Raw genomic sequence first — 17,256 nt, 5'->3', positions numbered from 1 at the left:
TCCAGATCGCTGGTTGGTAAATCTGAGTCGGGTGAGGGCTGGCTCGTCTGTTCCTCTCCACAAGAACCTCTCTCTAAGACTGCTCAGTGCCACTCTCTGGTTCCTTTGAATCTGTCTTGTCACCTTTGGGGCATTTCTGCTTGTTAGAAAGAATCTCACACCATCAGGACCAAGGCTGAGGCTGGCGAGGTTTTGGTCATCCCCACAGTGTACAATTGGTCATCCCTACACTGTACAATGGAGAAGGCAATGGCACCCCACTCCAGTACTCTTGCCTGGAAAATCCCATGGACAGAGGAGCCTGGTGGGCCGCAGTCCATGGGGTCACTAGGGGTCGGACACGACTGAGCAACTTCACTTTCACTTTTCACTTTCATGCATTGAAGAAGGAAATGGCAACCCACTCCAGTGTTCTTGCCTGGAGAATCCCAGGGATGGGGGAGCCTCGTGGGCTGCCATCTGTGGGGTCGCACAGAGTCGGACACGACTGAAGTGACTTAGCATAGCATACACTGTACAAACTGAGAAGAGGCAGAGGCCAGAAATGCATCTTCCCCACCCTCTCCCTGCTCCTTTGGGGTTTAGCAGTGGCCTGTTTCTCTCTCCATCCCCTCCGTACCCTCAGTTCCTTATCCTCTGTCCTCCAGTTCCCCTGCCCTCCGCCCCTGGCCATTCCTGCAGTAAGGAGGTCTGCACATTGCTGCTCCCTGTTGGCTTCTCACTCGCTCTGCTCCATGCGGGCCACCTCCTCAGCCCCTCCCTTCTCAGCCCTTGGTGCTGTCCTGGGTTTTCAACAGATGCCTGACCCATAAGGACATTTAAAAATAATTAACTTGATCATATTTTCAGGATAAAAGAACATGTCACAATTTTATGAACTCCAGGAGATAGTGAAAGACAGGGAGGCCTGGCGTGCTGCAGTCCATGGGTTTGCAGAGTCAGACACCACTTAGTGACTGAACAATAACAGAGTGTACAATAATGAAGACAGTGTTCTGCTGGAGTGGAAAACGGCTCTCCACAGGCAAACTGGAAGCAGCACCTGGGACCTGTTAAGGCCTCTGTAGATGTCTGCAGTTAGTTGCATTTCTGTCTTTATTAATAATGCCTTTTTGCACAAGCAGATTGGCCTGACTGGAGTCTGGGGTGTAGGTGGGTATATAAAACGTGCCTCTGTACACCTGACTTGTCATTGCAGCAGGTAGCTTTGCTTTCACAAGGACACGTGTCCCTGGATGCTGCCCTGTGAGCACTGGCCTTACACATGGACAGTGTCGCGGCCACCTCCGTGACTACGCTTGGTGCTGCCGGTAGACGGGGACACGTTTGTGGAGATGATTGAAAGTGAGAGAGAGGTTTCTGTCCTGGTGATCTATTGCCACATACCCACTACCCTGCATTTGGAGATTCAAAACAGCAATCATTTTATTGTATGTCCTGATTGTGTGGGTCAGGAGTCGGGGCAGGGTAGGGCTTGTCGGGTCCCATGCTCCTCCTAGAGCTGATGGAGGTAGGTGATACCCTTCTGGTGGATGAACTGGTCCAGGGCATCCAAGACCACACTGCTCACATGTCCAGGGTCTTGATGGCAGCGCTGGCCAGAGCACCCACATGTGATTCCTGCAGGGTCCTTGGACTTCCTCCATGGACTCTTCCAGAGTAAAAAGTTTCCAAGAGAGGAGGTGAAAGTTTCAAGGCCCAGCCCACCACCCGTCTCACTACCACCTCCCTCCTGCCATCCCAGTGATGCTGAGATGTTGGTAGACACAGGCTGGGAAGAAACTTGGAAGACAGGGACCCCTGGGACATTCTGCCAAGGACATTCTCAAGAAAGAGAGAATGGGCTTTGTGCCCTGCACCTCCTACTGCAGCAGCATGAGCCTTGTGTGTCCGGGGGCACCACCATCAGCTGACGCCCTCCCTGTGTGTTCTCTAGCCCAGCGGCAGCTGCCCCACACTGCACAGGCCACAATGACTGTGGACTGGACTTCCCCAGGGTCAGCACCAAGCCTCTCCCTGAACTACGGATGCTGACACCTGGCGATCCCATGTCTGGAGGCACAGGGAAGGAGCTGGGCCCCACAGCCAGTGGTTCTAATTAAGAACCTGAGGAGCAGGAAGGCTTCTGTGCAGAGGAGCAGATGTGGAACCACTTCCTTCTAGAATAATTGGAGGTGTCCTTCTTGGAAGAAAATGAATTGAATGGGTTGACAGTGTGCCTTGGAGCCAGCCCAGGGGCTGTTCTACCTGGAGGGTCATCTTCTCCTGTGAGTGCTCTGTGCCAAGGCCACTTGACCAAGGAGCCGAAGCCACCCTGGCTGGTCTTGCTGCATCCATGTGAGTGTCCTCCCTTTGGGCTGTGGCATCTGAGTCTTCTGTTCCCTGTCTTAGAAGGTCTGTCTTTGCTTTTCTAAATATCTGACACTTATCCAAGCCCCCTCTGCTCACCCTGGAGGTTCCCCAGACCCCTGGCCCTGTGCCCATATGGAATTCTGTCCAGCTCTATGAAAATGCCATGGAGAAGGTTTGGCCTTTGTAACATGGTTACCCTGACCTTGGTCCAGAACTTGGGCAGGGCTGGTTGTGAGCTGTGGCTGCCCACAGGTGGGGTGCAGGAGACGGGAGCTTTGTGCCTACCCAGGGCTCCCCAATGCTGGTCCATCACCCTGTGTGCATGGCCACCTCCTGAGGACAGGAGCCCCTCTCTGGGCTGCCATCTTCTCCCTCCTGAGGGGTCCCAGCCGGCCCCCAGCCGAGGTCCTTGTCCTGTTGGTGTGATGCCCTCACTGACTCCCAACAGCTGCCCCTCTTTCAAACTGCCTGAGCTTCTCACAGGGGGATTGGGGTGTGGGGTAAAGCCTCTCTCCCCCCGCTGTCCTCCCAGGCTCCCCACACTGAGACAGGCTCACAGGCTTGGGAGATGAGAGAAGGTATCCCTCTGTGTCACCGCAGCTGGCTGACCGCCAGGTGTTGGGAGGGTGGGGAGAAACACTCGAGGAGGAGAAGCTGAGGGTGAGAGCCACAGACTTTTAACGCAATGACATTTCCCTCCACAAAGACACCTGTGAGGCTCCCGTAACACCTTATACATCTCCTGGACTTTAGGCAAACCACGTTGGGGTTCTTCTTTTTTTTCCCAATATTTATTTTTATTTATTTGGCTGCATGGGGTCTTAGTTGTGGCGTTTGAACTCTTAGTTGAAGCACATGGGATCTAGCTCCCTGACCAGGGCTCAAACCCGGGCCCCTGCACTGGGAGCATGGAGTCTTAGCCACTGGACCACCAGGGAAGTCCCACGCTTGGGTTACTCTTTAATGGAATTATCCTGCCCCCCCCCAACAAAGGAAAATCGATGAGGTTGCATGTGTATCTGCACAGTCTAGTCTTTATAAAGACAATGTCTTTTTTGATGGAGATTAAGCCCCACCCCCACCTGACAGAGAGGTACTATTGTAGTTTCTGCAGACAGGAACCTTCAAGTATTAGAAATTCAGCCCAGGAGGAAGTGGTAGAGTAGGAGACAGCCTCTCCCTGCATTGCCTTTTACAGCTTCCTGCTGCATTTAGGGTAGAGCATTTATTTATTTATAATGTATTTATTTTAATTGGAGGCTAATTACTTTACAGTATTGTGGTGGTTTTTGCCATACATTTACATGAATCAGCCATGGGTGTACATGTGTTCCCCATCCTGAACCTCCCTCCCACCTCCCTCCCCATCCCATCCCTCAGGGTCATCCCAGTGCACCAGCTCTGAGCACGAACATGCATCGAACCTGGACTGGCAATCTATTTCCCATATGATAATATACATGTTTCAGTGCTATTCTCTCAAATCATCCCACCCTCGCTTTCTCACGCGGAGTCCAAAAGTATGTAGTATACTTGGGTTTGAAGTGCATATTTAAGTAAAATGTGTTCTAAGGGAAATGTCTAAAAGGTTATGCATGCTTGCATGCTTAGTTGCTTCATTCATGTCCAACTCTTTGAGTCTGTGGTGGCCAGGCTCCTCTTGAGGAGGAGGCAAGAATCCTGGAATAGGTTGCCATGCCCTCCTTCAGGGGATCTTCCCCACCCAGGGATCGAAACAGAGTCTTCTGCGTCTCCTGCATTGCAGGCAGATTCTTTACTGCCAAGCCACCAAGGAAGCCCCTCAAAGGTTATACTTTTCTCCTTTAGTGAGACCCCATGCCTGGCTCATGCACCTAGGTGGCTGCAGGTGGAAGGCTGGTTCTCAGGGCCCAAATAGTCCCCAGCAGCGTGTCCTGGCCTCCCGGCTGCTGAGGAAAAAGCCTGCTTGCATTTTGTAGTTTGCAAGCAGCTGCTGCAGTGGTGAGGCCACTGAAACCTCTCATCTTTGGTGCCTAGGAGGCTTTGCACGTGGCATTCTGTAGATTAAAAAATCGGAGCCAGGACTGGGAACATGCCCCAGGTGCACGGGTGAGGGACACAGCCCTGCAGCGAGCAGAGTACTCGTGTGTAAACCTGCAAGCACAGAGCACCGGCCACCTCCTGGACGTGTGCACAGCATGGAGTCAGTGTTACCACTTTCTGGAGTAGTTCTCTTGCTTGAGCAAAGGGAGGGTGCAGCTGCTCCTGGTGCCTCTGTCTCTCCTGGCTGGGCTGGATGGCAAGCCGGCTCTGTCCGCTCTCACTGGCTGCACACCGTGTAACGACCCGCAGTCCTGGAGGGATCTCTCCCTGTTGTGATCCTGTTTATCATTTCCTTGGGCTAAGTCTGAGGCTGCTCACCCGGCACAGGCTCTCAGATCTGGTGGCACATCTGAGAGGCTGGCCCAGCAGTGGGGCATCCTTCTGGGCTTGGGGACAACGTTTGAGTGTCTCTGGACTCCTGTCCAGGGCAGGCTGGGCAGGCGGGGACCTGGAGGACTTAGATTTGAGGTTGGGGTGGGCAGCCGGGATGAAACGAAATCTCAGAGGAGGGGCCATTCCTTCCTGAGAAGTGGCTTTTTCCTAGGACCAAGTGCTCACAAACAACACAGAGTGTAGAGGGAAAAACAGCATCTCCTTGGCTCCACCCACTCCCTGTGGGCGGCCACGTCCTCAGTTAATTGGAAACACAGAGGAAGCTGTTGCGAAATCCAGCCCCTCTGCCATCTGCGCCTCTGTGGGCTCTTCACCGTGTTTATGGACTGAGGGTCACGAGGTGTTGTTAGCTTCCGAAGGGGTCCCGGGCCACAGATAGCTCTCTGGAGAGGGAGGCTGGAGCACGTGCATTACACAACCCAGCCAGGTCATCTGACCACTGTACCGAAGGCTGCAGGAAGTTTGTCAGCTGACCCTGGGTGCGCAGGCCACCTGCGAGCCGCCCCCAGGCCGAGGGCTCGCTGTACTGTAAACCAGCCTTGAGGGGGCGGTCTGGGTACCCGCAGCATGGCTCACAAACAGCTTCCCCACCTGCCTGGGTGCACAGGGCACAGCCCGGCCTGCACGGCTGGGTGGTGCCCCCTCTTTGTGGCTTGCCCGACCCACGGCCGGGCTGTGACAAGGCAGAAAGGGAGCGGTGTTGCTGCTCTGTGGGCTGTGGGGAAATGGGTTCCCCGGGCAACGGGGATAATGCGTGTGTGGGGGTGGCTATTAGGACTAGATGATGAGATGGTTGGATGGCATCACTGACTCGAAGGACATGAGTTTGAGCAAGCTCCGGGAGATGGTGAAGGACAGGGAAGCCTGGCGAGCTGCAGTCCATGGAGTCTCAAAGACTTGGACACGACTGAGCGACTGAACAACAACAGTTAGGACCAGGGTTGTGCCAGGTGGGACAGGCCAGACCCCGTCCTTTATCCGATCCTGCTGCCTGCACAGCTATTTGGAGGCAGGAAGCCAGTAAAGGTGCTCCCCTCAGCTCCCTCCTGCCAGGTGGCATGTGAAGCTGCCCAAGGTTGACATCAACTCCCTGCACCCTACTCCTGTCCCCGGGACTGCTCTCCCCACCACAATACCTTCAGCTCTGGGGGTGGCACTCACAGCACTGATGGGAGGTCAGGGCTTGACCTTGAGACATTGCATCTGTTAAAGTACAGATGATGTCACCCACAGCACCATCACAGATTTGGACCCTGAGGGTTCAGGAAGAGGAACAGGATGTGGGCAGGCCTCTTGAGGGAAAGGAACACTTATGAGAGGGACTGAGATCAGCTGGGATGTTAAGACAAACGGTCCAGGTACTCCCCTCCTCCCACACTCCTAGAGTATCCAGAAAACAGGCCCAAGTGTCCCCAGAACATAGGGGTTTTGATGCCACACTCTCCACTCACACTCCTGGGGCTTTCGTGGACCATCTAGCCACCCCAGTATGTCCTACCACCCACGCCCCCGGAATGTTCTGACCCACTGGTCGCCAGGGCAAGGCTGGAGGGAGAGTAGGTGAGCAGGCTTCCTTGGAGCCCCAGAGCTGATGAGGGGTAGGCTCTGTGTGAACTGCATCCTCTTGAGAGAGTGTCTTGGGAGGGTGGCCTTGCCCTGAGCTTTTTAAGTGAGGTGGGTGGGCCTGGCATGGTTCCTGCCCTGTGGCATGTGACCCTGTGAAGATTTCAGTTTCCAAAACAAGAGCATCCCCCTGCCATGCGAAGTCCAAGGCCCTCTGGTTAAGGCACCAGGCAGGCTGGAGCCTGGATCTGCACCCTGCTGCTACTAGCGGGGTGACCTTGGGCAACCAGTGTATTGTTGGGCTGAAAATATCACCTCCTTCATGGGATGTTCTGAGACACACCAACGGGAGAATACATGTGCAAGCCTGAGCACAGGGAATTTCAACCTCTGCTCATTCCTTTCTTCCTTATTCAAGAAGGGAGAAAGGTGAAAGTGGCTTTTAGGACCAGTTCCTTGGAGAAGAGTCTCAGGTTCCATCGGAGGGTGGTCTGCTTCAGTGTCTAAAGGCAGCCTGAGATGGGGCAAAGAGCAAGAGCTAGATGCAGCAGGGCCCTGTCCCCAGAAGCCTGCTTTCCAGGTTAGGGATGGCATGCAGTTAAATTCAGAAAGGCCCCCTGCTGAGCCTGGTGTCCATGTGTGAGTGGCTTGCTGGGCGCTGGTTCCACAGGGCCTGGGATCCTGCACTTGTGAGTGTGAGAGGCAGCGGCATGCAGGGCCAGCCAGGGCAACGCCACCATAAAGGTCGTAAACACACAATAAACGGTGATGGACAGGCGCCAGGAAGCAGCGGCAAACCGGCTGTCACCGAGTTCTGCTTCAGGGCTCTGTTAAGTGCTGACGGTAAATGCTGTGCTGGCGCTCAGTTGCTCAGACCTGTCTGACTACCTGCAACCCTATGGACTGTAGCCCGCCAGGCTCCTCTGTCCACTGACTTCTTCAGGCAAGAATACTGGAGTGGGTTGCCGTTTCCTTCTCCAGGGGATCTTCCCGACCCAGGGATCAAACTCCTGTCTCCTGTGTCTCTTGCATTGGCAAGAGGATTCTTTTATCCTTGAGCCTCCTGGGAAGCCATAATGGCAAATGGCCAGGGATAAAATTCAACTGTTGATGGGGATTTTTAAGGACTCCTCAGGCTTTGTTAGCCCAATGCCGTGGAGTGTGTGGGCTGGGACTCCAGGGCTTCAGCATTAACCATGAAACCTCTGATAAACACAGATTCCTGGGGTCTCCCTGCAGAGATTCTGGTTGGGCCAGGGCCTGGGTATGTACTTTCCTAGAGTTGGAACCACTGACATAGATAAGTACAGAGAGGAGCTCAGCAAGGTGGTCTTCTCTCCAAAATCTGTTGATGATTGTTGGGGACACTGCTGGCAGGTGCCATGTCTAACCTGTCCAGACCCCTTCTTAGGTGGGGCCAAGTCATGAGGTTTCAGATGTTACCTTCCCAAAGTGTCAGTTTCTCAGTCATATCCGACTCTTTGTGACCCTGTGGACTGTAGCCTGCCAGGCTCCTCTGTCCCAAGAACCACACAAAGCCTTTGGCCTTTGTCTCCAGTCCTCTTTTCCTTTCTTTTTGAAAACTCAGCTGGGTTTCACCTCCACTGAGACTGACTTTCCTCCTCCCTCTGTATACTCCAGGTCACGCTTGGGGACACATGAAGGATATGACACCCCCCCACACTTGTCAGCTTCTGATCACACACCGAGCTGGATGGTGAAGACAGCTGTCCAGCACACTGGAGGGGTGGTGTGTTCCAGCCTGCGTATGTTGGGCAGCCACCTGGAGAACCTGTTTGTTCACTCTCAGGAGGGAGCCAGAAAGAGCCGGTACAAGACTGCCCCCTCCTCTGCCATACTGGCTCCCTGCTGCAGAGACCAGGAAGGCCCCACCCTCTGCAGGTGAGCTCAGGTGAGCCTTAAGTGGTTTTTGTGATGTGGTGGAAACCTTCCAGCTTGATGAGGCCCACAGAGCCCTGAGCTTCCTATTAGCTGGGTCACCTGGCCCCTCCCCTTCACAGCCGGCCCCCCCTCCACCTCCCCACAACCATGAGTGTGTGGACTTTCTTAGTCTTCTTTAAAGGCACAGGGAGATGGATTTGCTTGCTCAAGTTCAGGATTGCTCTCAGCAGGGGTTGGACCAGCTGTCGGAGCCAGTAAGCCCTGGCCAAGTACTTCAAGCAGACCAGAAAACACTCCCAGAGAAGTTTTATAACCAGTTCTGATTCACTTTGTTTGAGTTAAATGTGTGTCTGTAGTCTCCACAAAGCCTAATGTTTCTACCACAAATACTAAAGTCTGGAGCAGGTCGAAGGTGGAAGATTTCTGGTTTATCAGCTTATCTTGTGTTTGGTAGGAGACCCATGTTATGCCGGGAATGTGGTGTGTCTGTCCACATACTGATCGCATTAGAGAAGTGATTTAGATAAGGTTACAGATGTTGATAAGTCCAGTTTTGAATCCTGGCTCACAAAGACACAGACTTCATTTTTTTCACAGCCGCAGAATACAGACCTTAGAGGTGTGGGTTCAGCCTCACAGCCATCCTCACCTGCTGGACCGAGGACCAGACAAAGCCTCTTGTTTCTCTGTGGTGGGTTGGGTGACCCTGCAGAAACTGTGGGTACATGTGGATTGCTTTCTTCCCATGGGATGGGGAGAGCTTGTGTCCGCATGATTAAATTTGGGAACTTGGGGGCACTCCTAAAAGAAAGATGCTCACAGCTGAGTCAGGTGAATGGGCAACTGGAAAAGATGGGCAGGGGCATCTGGTTAGCCATCACTGGGGAAGGTGACTCTGTGTCTTTGGGGTCTGACTGTTGTGGATGAGATGGATAGATGAGGTCCATGGAGAACAGCTAGAGGAAGGTCAAGCAGAAGGCGTGGTCCTTGTTCTTGGTGCTGCTTTAAGACTTCCCTGAGTTCAAGGAAGGCTGATGGAGAAAGCCCATGAAGGGTGTCACCCTCCTCTGGCAGGTCTGCCCATATCCCTGGGTCCAGTGCAGACTGTAGGACGGATGGACTTTGGAGGTCACAGCTCAAGGGGACATGGAGAGCAGGAGACAGAGACTTCCATCTGATTCCAACTAGACTGACTTGGCTTGGTCACCCAGCTCTGCTCAACCTGGCCACAACCTGTGAACAGAGGTGACATCAGTTCCCATTTGTTCCCAAGCTGTGAGTGTTCCCCAGACCTTGCCATGTTCCATCTTCACAGCAGCCAGGCAAGCTGGGATCATCTCTCCTGCATTTCCCACCAGGCAGGTGCATCTCACAGAGGCTGGGAAAACTTTCCGCATCTGGCAACTTGGCAAGGGCAGAAGTGGTCCGTCACCTGCAGGCTGGCTTGGATGCCTGTTGTTTGTGGCCCCACCCCACACCAGTTTCTGGTATAAGATACAAAGAGATGCCCTGAAAGAGATGTGAAGCCCACAACTGGGAACTCGGGCTCTCAAGAGAAGGAGGAAGCCTCCAGGTTCTGAGCCTGGTCAGCTAAAGTGTAAACCTTGGAGCCTTCCTAGTGGTTCAGATGGTAAAGAATCTGCCTGCAATGTAGGAGACCAGGGTTTGATCCCTGGGTTGGGATGATCCCCCAGAGAAGGGAATGTCAACCCACTCCAGTATTCTTGCCTGGAGAATTCCATGGACAGAGGAACCCAGCGGGCTACAGTCCATGTGGTCACAAAGAGTTGGACATGATCGAGCAACTAACATTTTCACTTTAGAATATGTGGATCTGGGAGCTGGGACTTATGGGGTAACTTACAGATTCTTTGCCAGTGTATGAGAGACATCCCCCTGTCCCGACCCTGGCCATGCATCTGAGCTGGCCTGGGCCCACAAAACCAGCTGTGGCAGGGCCATTGTGTTAGAAGCAGAGACTAACTGGTGGCCCTGATGGAACCCACATACTCAGCAGGGCTGACATTTTTGTGGATGGTTCTTCCTGCCACACAAAGGTGCCGACAAAGGCAACTTGGAGGGTTCACAGAAGGCCTCCTTCAGCCTCTCAGGCTTTGATGCCTTGCAAATCACAATGGGATGCATGCTCTGCGGGGGTGCGCTCTGTACTGCCCCCTCTCCTTGTCTCTGCCGCTGAGGCTCATAGCGGAGAAGGATCTGCAGTGCGTCTCCGAGGGGCATGTTTGGTTGAAACAACAATCCCTGGGACTACTGTTGTCTTGCGGGCAGGGCCCAGACTTACCTGAAATGCTGCTACCACAAACGTTCAGGGAAGATCTAGACTTTATGTCTCTCAGAGTTTTGTTGATCTTTGCTTATAATTTCAGAAAACCACAGCACCAGTGGTGATGCCATGTATGAAGCTGAATCACTGAAGTTCCACCAGCTGTCAGGCTGCACTGCTCCTGCTGCAGCTCAGAAATTTTACATTCGATGCAAGTATTGGAGGATTTGAGCATGGTATCTCAAGCAGTTGTGCCTAAACATTTACTATTAAAATAGATGTTACTATAAATTTCTTTTCTTTTGTTTTCTTTTATATTGACATTAAGGCATTTTTTGGGCTTCTCTGGTGGCTCAGAAGGTAAAGAATGCCTGCAATGCAGGAGACCCAGTTTTGATCCCTGGAGAAGAAAACAGCAACCTACTCTGGTATTCTTGCCTGAAAAATCCCATGGACAGAGGAGACTGGCGGGCTAAAGTCCATGGGGTTGTAAAGAGTTGGACACAACTGAGCAGCTAATACACACACAAGGCATTTTATTTTCTATCTCTTTCTATCATCTATCGATTATTTTGTTGCAGATACATTATAGTATCCAATTATTTAACTTCAGAAGAGTAAAGAGATGACCACTAATACTTGCTGTGAAAGGGGCAGACTGACCAGACCATCCACAGTCAAACTGCAGCTGGAAGTGGCCATGCAGCCCACCTTCCCCTGGTGGCCTGCCTGCTGGGAAGGCAGCTGCACCTGCACCAGGCCAGCTCTGCCCCTGCTTTCCCCCTGCTGCAGGGGACCTGACCTGACCTCCCCAGCCAGCCCTGGCTGCGGCCCTCCCAGTTGCATCAAGGGCCTGTGTGAAGGCTTATCACTGAGTCTGAGGGAGGCTGTGGGCCCCTGGGCTCTGGTGAGGGGCAGGCCCCAAGCCAGGGCCAATGCATGTGCTCCACCGGGACTTTTCAGTGGGGTTTGGAACGTGTGTTGACACAGGGCATTAAGATGGTGGGGTGGGAAACGGGGAAAGGTGGGCTGGCACCATCCAGTGGGCACTGAGAGGCCTGCTGAATCTTTAGGTTCTTTCCAATGTTTCAGAAGGAAGACCTAAGGACACCTGGAGCACTTCCTGTTTGATCTGGGGTCCCTCTCTTAGAGGTGAAGGCTGTCGTGTGCCATAGGGAACAGGCTGGTCTTAAACAACCACCCAACCTGGGCGACTGCTTCAGTATCCTCATGACAAGGGGTGGGAGGAGCTGGGATTCTTTGCTGACTCACAACCACATTTAGGAACAGTTCCAGGACAGAGTTCCAACACTGTTTGGAATAAGATCCCGAGAGTAAGCACAGGACAGGGCCTACCAGGAGACCCCTTCGCTGGATGTCTTCCCTTTGGTTGTATAAATTCTGGCAGGTTTGATAAAGCAATCTTGGGGAAGAAACAGGCTTGTTCACTGATAGTCCATCATGTCCATTTTCTGGAGGATTCTGAGTTGAGTGGTAGGAGTGCCAGCTACCTCTGTGGAGTCCAGCAGACAGCTGTCCTGGAGAAATCTGATATGAAGGATATGTGCATGCCCCTGTGCATGTGTGTGTGTGCATGAGTGTGGAAGGGGTGGACCCATGTGTGGGAGTGTGCATGTGTGTTGGTAGGTATGACAGTATTAGTTATGTCTGACTCTTTTTGACCACATGGACCTCTGACCACCAGGCTCCTCTGTCCATGGAATTCTCCAGGCAAGAATACTTGTGTGGGTAGCTATTTCCTTCTCCTAGGGTTTTCCTGACCCAGGGATCCAACTCAGGTCTCCCACATTGCAGACAGATTCTTTACTGTCTGAGTCACCAGGGAATCCCCATGTATGATTATATGCATGTGCATATATTTGTGTGTGTGCATGCATCTGGAGGGTAATCCAAGGGCTGGGATGAGGAATTCAGCCCCCAAGGGCCCTTAGCACCAATGCAGTGAGTCAGCAGGATTCATGAGACCCAGAGGCATATGTAGGTCTCCATCTGTATCTTCTAAGTTCTTCTGTCCAGCCTGTGTGCACATCCCTGCTCCTGTATGAAAGATAATTTGGAGCAAATATGACTTGATGTGTTCCTGGCTCCCAGTTCCTGGGGGGAGTGGTTTCAGTGCCCTTCACCCAACCAGTGATAAGCACACCCAGCAAGTGTGGCCAAGCAGTTAGGTTGTTCTGAGACCCTAGCCTTTCTGGATGCTGGGTCCCTTCGCTGGACATGCAGGCTGGGATTCTGAACCAATTTTGCAGCTGTGTATATACCATGAACTACACACCACCCCAGTGAAATGTGGGCAGCACCCCAAGAGCAAATGCCTTAATACTTTGTAGTGAAACTGGGGTAAATCAAGCCTCACATCCACCCCCTCAAGTTGACCTTTGCCTGCAAACGAGTTACGAAACAATTTTCAGTTCTTAGAGCTTTTTGGATTTTGAATGACTGATAAGGAATTACAGATCTGCAAAAATAAACAGACCCAGTTGACACAACTAGACTTTAAAGTCAGACCTGGGTTTTGTGGGCACATTGTGTGTGTGTGTGGGTGTGCACGTGTGTGTGCACATGTGTGTATTCTCTCCAGGGCTTAGGATGGTAGTGAGGTCAAAAGCCACCCCTAGATTAGCCCCCTGCTCAGGGCCCCAGCTGAAAGTGGCCCAGCTGCCTTCCCTTCGCTGCAGCAGCAGATGGCCCCTTGCCCCAGGCGGGCAGGGTTGGGGGCAGGGAGGCCAGGGCTGAGCTCTCAGCTCCAGGCTGCCAGCCCCCTCCTCCTCCCCCATCACTTTACTTGGCCAAGAGTGCCTGAAATGGTCAATAGCTGCTGAGAGGGGACCCAGAGTGGGAGGCAGCTCAGGTGGGAAGAAAGAGGGACCTGGGGACTCTGTGGCTGCTCTCAGGGATGGAGAGCTCAGAGTGAGATCTTGGGGCCGGCAAGCGAGGTGGATCATCCCTTTGACTATCTGGAGGCACCAAAGTGCCAGCTTTGGGACTGGTGCTGACACTTCAGCTCTTCGAACGTGTCTGCATGGGAGCCAACAGTGCTCGGGGTTAGAGCAGAGGTGACTCGTTTGTCACAAGTGATGCCCCTCTTGTCCCCCTGTGGCCCTCAGACTGCTTTCCCCTCTCAGCAGAGCCCTGAGGCTGGACCTATCCTCTCAGGCTCTTATGGAAGCCTAGCTAAGTGATTAAGCAACTTTGAGGGAGAAGCTGTCCTCCACACAGGGCTCGGAGTCAGGGCTGGCTAATGTCATAAGGGATGCAGACCTACACGGTGATGGGGGATCCTGAGTCCTGAGTCGGGGCTACAGAGTGTCTAACATTGCCTGTGACAATCCATGGTCCTGGCTGAAAGAGTCACCCAGGTCTTGGGGCTGCCTGAGGTCCAGTGAGTCTGAGATTAGGTTTCCCACACCTTCAGACAGACAGGGCCTAGAGTTACTTTTGCCCTCCTCCCTGGTGGCTCAGATGATAAAGAATCTGCCTGCAACATGGGAGACCTGGGTTCAATCTCCGGGTCAGGAAGATCCTCTAGAAAAGGAAATGGCAACCCGCTCCAGTATTCTTATCTGGAGAATCCCATGGACAGAGAAGCCTGGTGAGGTTCAGTCCACGGGGTTGTAAAGAGTCAGACATGACTGAGAGTTACTTTTAAGTTAATTTAAACAAAAATAACAAGAGGTGATATATTTTTGCAGAAACTAAATGTATCACCTGAGGTCCATTGTGAACATCACTTTGCAGAGCATTTTACCCACTCCGAGGAGACAGAGGAACCTGGAGTTGGAAAGTCATCTCAGGTGCTGATGTTGAGGGAAATGCTCTGGGTTTGTGGCTCCCTTGTGAGCACAGAAGGCATTTTGAGAGAGGGGTTTCCTACTTGAAAGATTCTGCAGCCAGAATCAAGGGTCTAGAAACTCCTTATCATACTTTCTTTTCTCCCACTGAAGATTAAAAGAATTTTAAAATAATTCTGAGATATACTATACATACAAGAGTCTATCTAACTTATATTTACACTAGAAAGAACAATAACAAAAAATACAGATGCCTGGGTGGTAGCAGACTCACAGTAGAATGTGATGCACACTTCATTTCTCACTTTAGCTTCAGAAACCACTGACCCGAATTCTGTAAATGGTTATCTAATCTTGTTTAAAGTTTTTCTGTTTCTGGAAGTGTTGCTGAGCCACAGATTGCTGAATTTTGCCAGTTCTTGAACTTCAACAAGTAAGATCATATTATATTAATCCTGTGATTTGCTTTTATTGTATTAATCCTGTGATTTGCTTTTTGCAGGTAAAAGCAAATATGTTGCTCATTCATATATGTTGAGGCATAGACCTGTCACCCAATCATTTACACTGCTGCGTAGTCTTCCATTATAGGAATTATTTGGGCTGTTTCCAGGATTTTGCTATAGCAAATTATGCCCATCTGAATATCCCTTAAAGGCACAGATCCCAGAGTGTGACTGCTTTGGTTCAAATCCCAGCTGTCAGTTCCTGCTTGTGTGATGTTGCATACATCAACGCTTCTGTGCTCCAGGTTCCATATCTGTAAAATACAGATACCAGTATGTGCGTTGGGAGGCTATAAAGAGAATTAGGTGAGTCAATTTAGATAAAGCACTTAAAACGGCATTTGGCATGGTCATTTTAAAGATTAGATACGATGAAGAAGATATGGTGATGATGCTGGGGACAGTGATGGTGGTGGTGATGATGGTCATGCTGATGGTGGCATGATGATGGTGGTGGTGGGGATGGTGAAGATGGTGATGGTGTGATAATGATGATGAAGGTGGTGGTGATGAGGGTGAAGGTAGTGGTGGTGGTGGGGTGATGGTCACAGTGGTGGTGATGATGGTGACGATGACAGTGATCACAATGGTAACAATGATGGCATTTTTTAAATTGGGGGAGACTCCCAAGGAGACATATGCTTGGAGAGGGACCTGCCGTCTGGTAGGACTTACTTAGGTAAGTTTCTGAGAAGTCAGACTAATTAAAAGTATCTCATCCAATGACATTTACGAAATGAGGTGTAGGGTTTGGGGCAAGGCAACAGCTCCATGGGTCCTTCCTGCAGTCTGGCTTCTTAGCCTGTGCCCAGCACTGTCATAGATCCAGGAGATAACACAGCACCGAGCTGCCCATGTGCTCTGCCCTTGGGAAGCCGGTCAGTGAACAAGGGAAGATGAGAGGACGGACCCACTGGGGAAGGTAACTTAGAGTGAGGGATGGGAGGTGGGTGGTGGCTGTTAAAGGCTAAGAGCAGCCTGTTGTCAGCTGCCCTGAGGAAATGAGGAGGCACCATCCTAGGATGTGCACACAAGCCAAGAAATGACCCTGGGGCCCATGGAGGAGAAAGTGTGGAGATCCGTGGGAGGGAGAGCGGGAGCAGCTCGGTGAGGCTGCAGGTGAGGCGGAAGGTGGTGTGCACGTATGCAAGGATCAGAGTCTCCAGGGGCTCCCGAGTCTGAGAGGTGTGAGCTATACTCTCCCGCTGCCGGTAGAGAGTGGGTGGAGGTGATGACTCCCAGCATGTGACTCCCACTTCCTCTTCCCTTGTTGGGGAGAGGCAGCTCCCAGGACAGCACCTGGAGGCCAGACTTGCCCAGAACTCTTTGGCTTTGAGGGTTTGTCTTCAGGACAAGAAATATTTCTATTTCAGTTCACTCTCTTACACCTTATCTAGATACAGCCACAGGAGCAGACTGATGGGGACCAGTTTGTGTCCCTCCCAAATTCACATGTTGGAGTCCTCACTCTCAGTACTTAGAATGGGATCCCACTTAGACAGAGGGTCTTTGCAGAGGCCATCAAGATAAAATGAGGTTATTGGGGTGGGTTCCAACCTAATATAACTGATATCTTTATTTAAAGGGGAAATTTGGACACAGACATGCACACAAGGAGAAGCCATGTGAAGATAGAGGCAGGGTTAGGGTGATAAGTCTATAAGCCAAGGAATGACACGGAGTGCTGGTGAACCAACAGGAGCTGAGGGAACAGCCTGGAACTCCCTTACAGCCTCAGAAGAAATCAATCCTGCCGACACCTTGGTTTTGGACTTGTAGTTTCCAGAACTTTGAGAAAATACGTTTCTCTTGTGTAAGTCACCCAGTGTGTGATACTTTGTTACGGTAACATTAGGAAACTTATGCAGATGACATAAAAGAGAATTTCTCTAAATTGGAAAAGTTCTTATCACCTTCAGGAGACTGATTTTTTTTTTTTTAAATCATCTATGGTCTTCCTTGGTAGCGCATGCAGGAAAGAATCTGCCTGCAATGCCGGAGACCTGGGTTTGATCCCTCCATCAGGAAGATCCCATGGAGAAAGGAATGGTTACTCACTCCAGAATTCTTGCCTGGAGAATCCCATGGACAGAGCTATAGTCCATGGAATCACAAAGAGTTGGATATGACTGAGCAACTAATACATACATGGCTGATAAATTTTTTTCAAAGAATTTGTTCTATTTTAATACTCAGTGCTAAGAAGGGGATTTCTAGATGAAACCATTTCAGGCAGAATTTGATGGGTGGCCAGCATTGCGGAATTCACATAGGTTCTGCCTGCAGCAGCTCTGGAGGTCATCATAGCACGGATGTAAGGTGCCCTAAGGACACTCCTCCCTATTGCTTTGTTGAAGGAATT

This window comes from Bison bison, unplaced genomic scaffold, assembly GCF_000754665.1.
Source record: "Bison bison bison isolate TAMUID 2011002044 unplaced genomic scaffold, Bison_UMD1.0 scf7180017864209, whole genome shotgun sequence".
Lineage (NCBI taxonomy): Eukaryota > Metazoa > Chordata > Mammalia > Artiodactyla > Bovidae > Bison > Bison bison.
The sequence above is the reverse complement of the archived record's forward strand: the minus strand, read 5'-3'. Positions refer to the sequence as shown.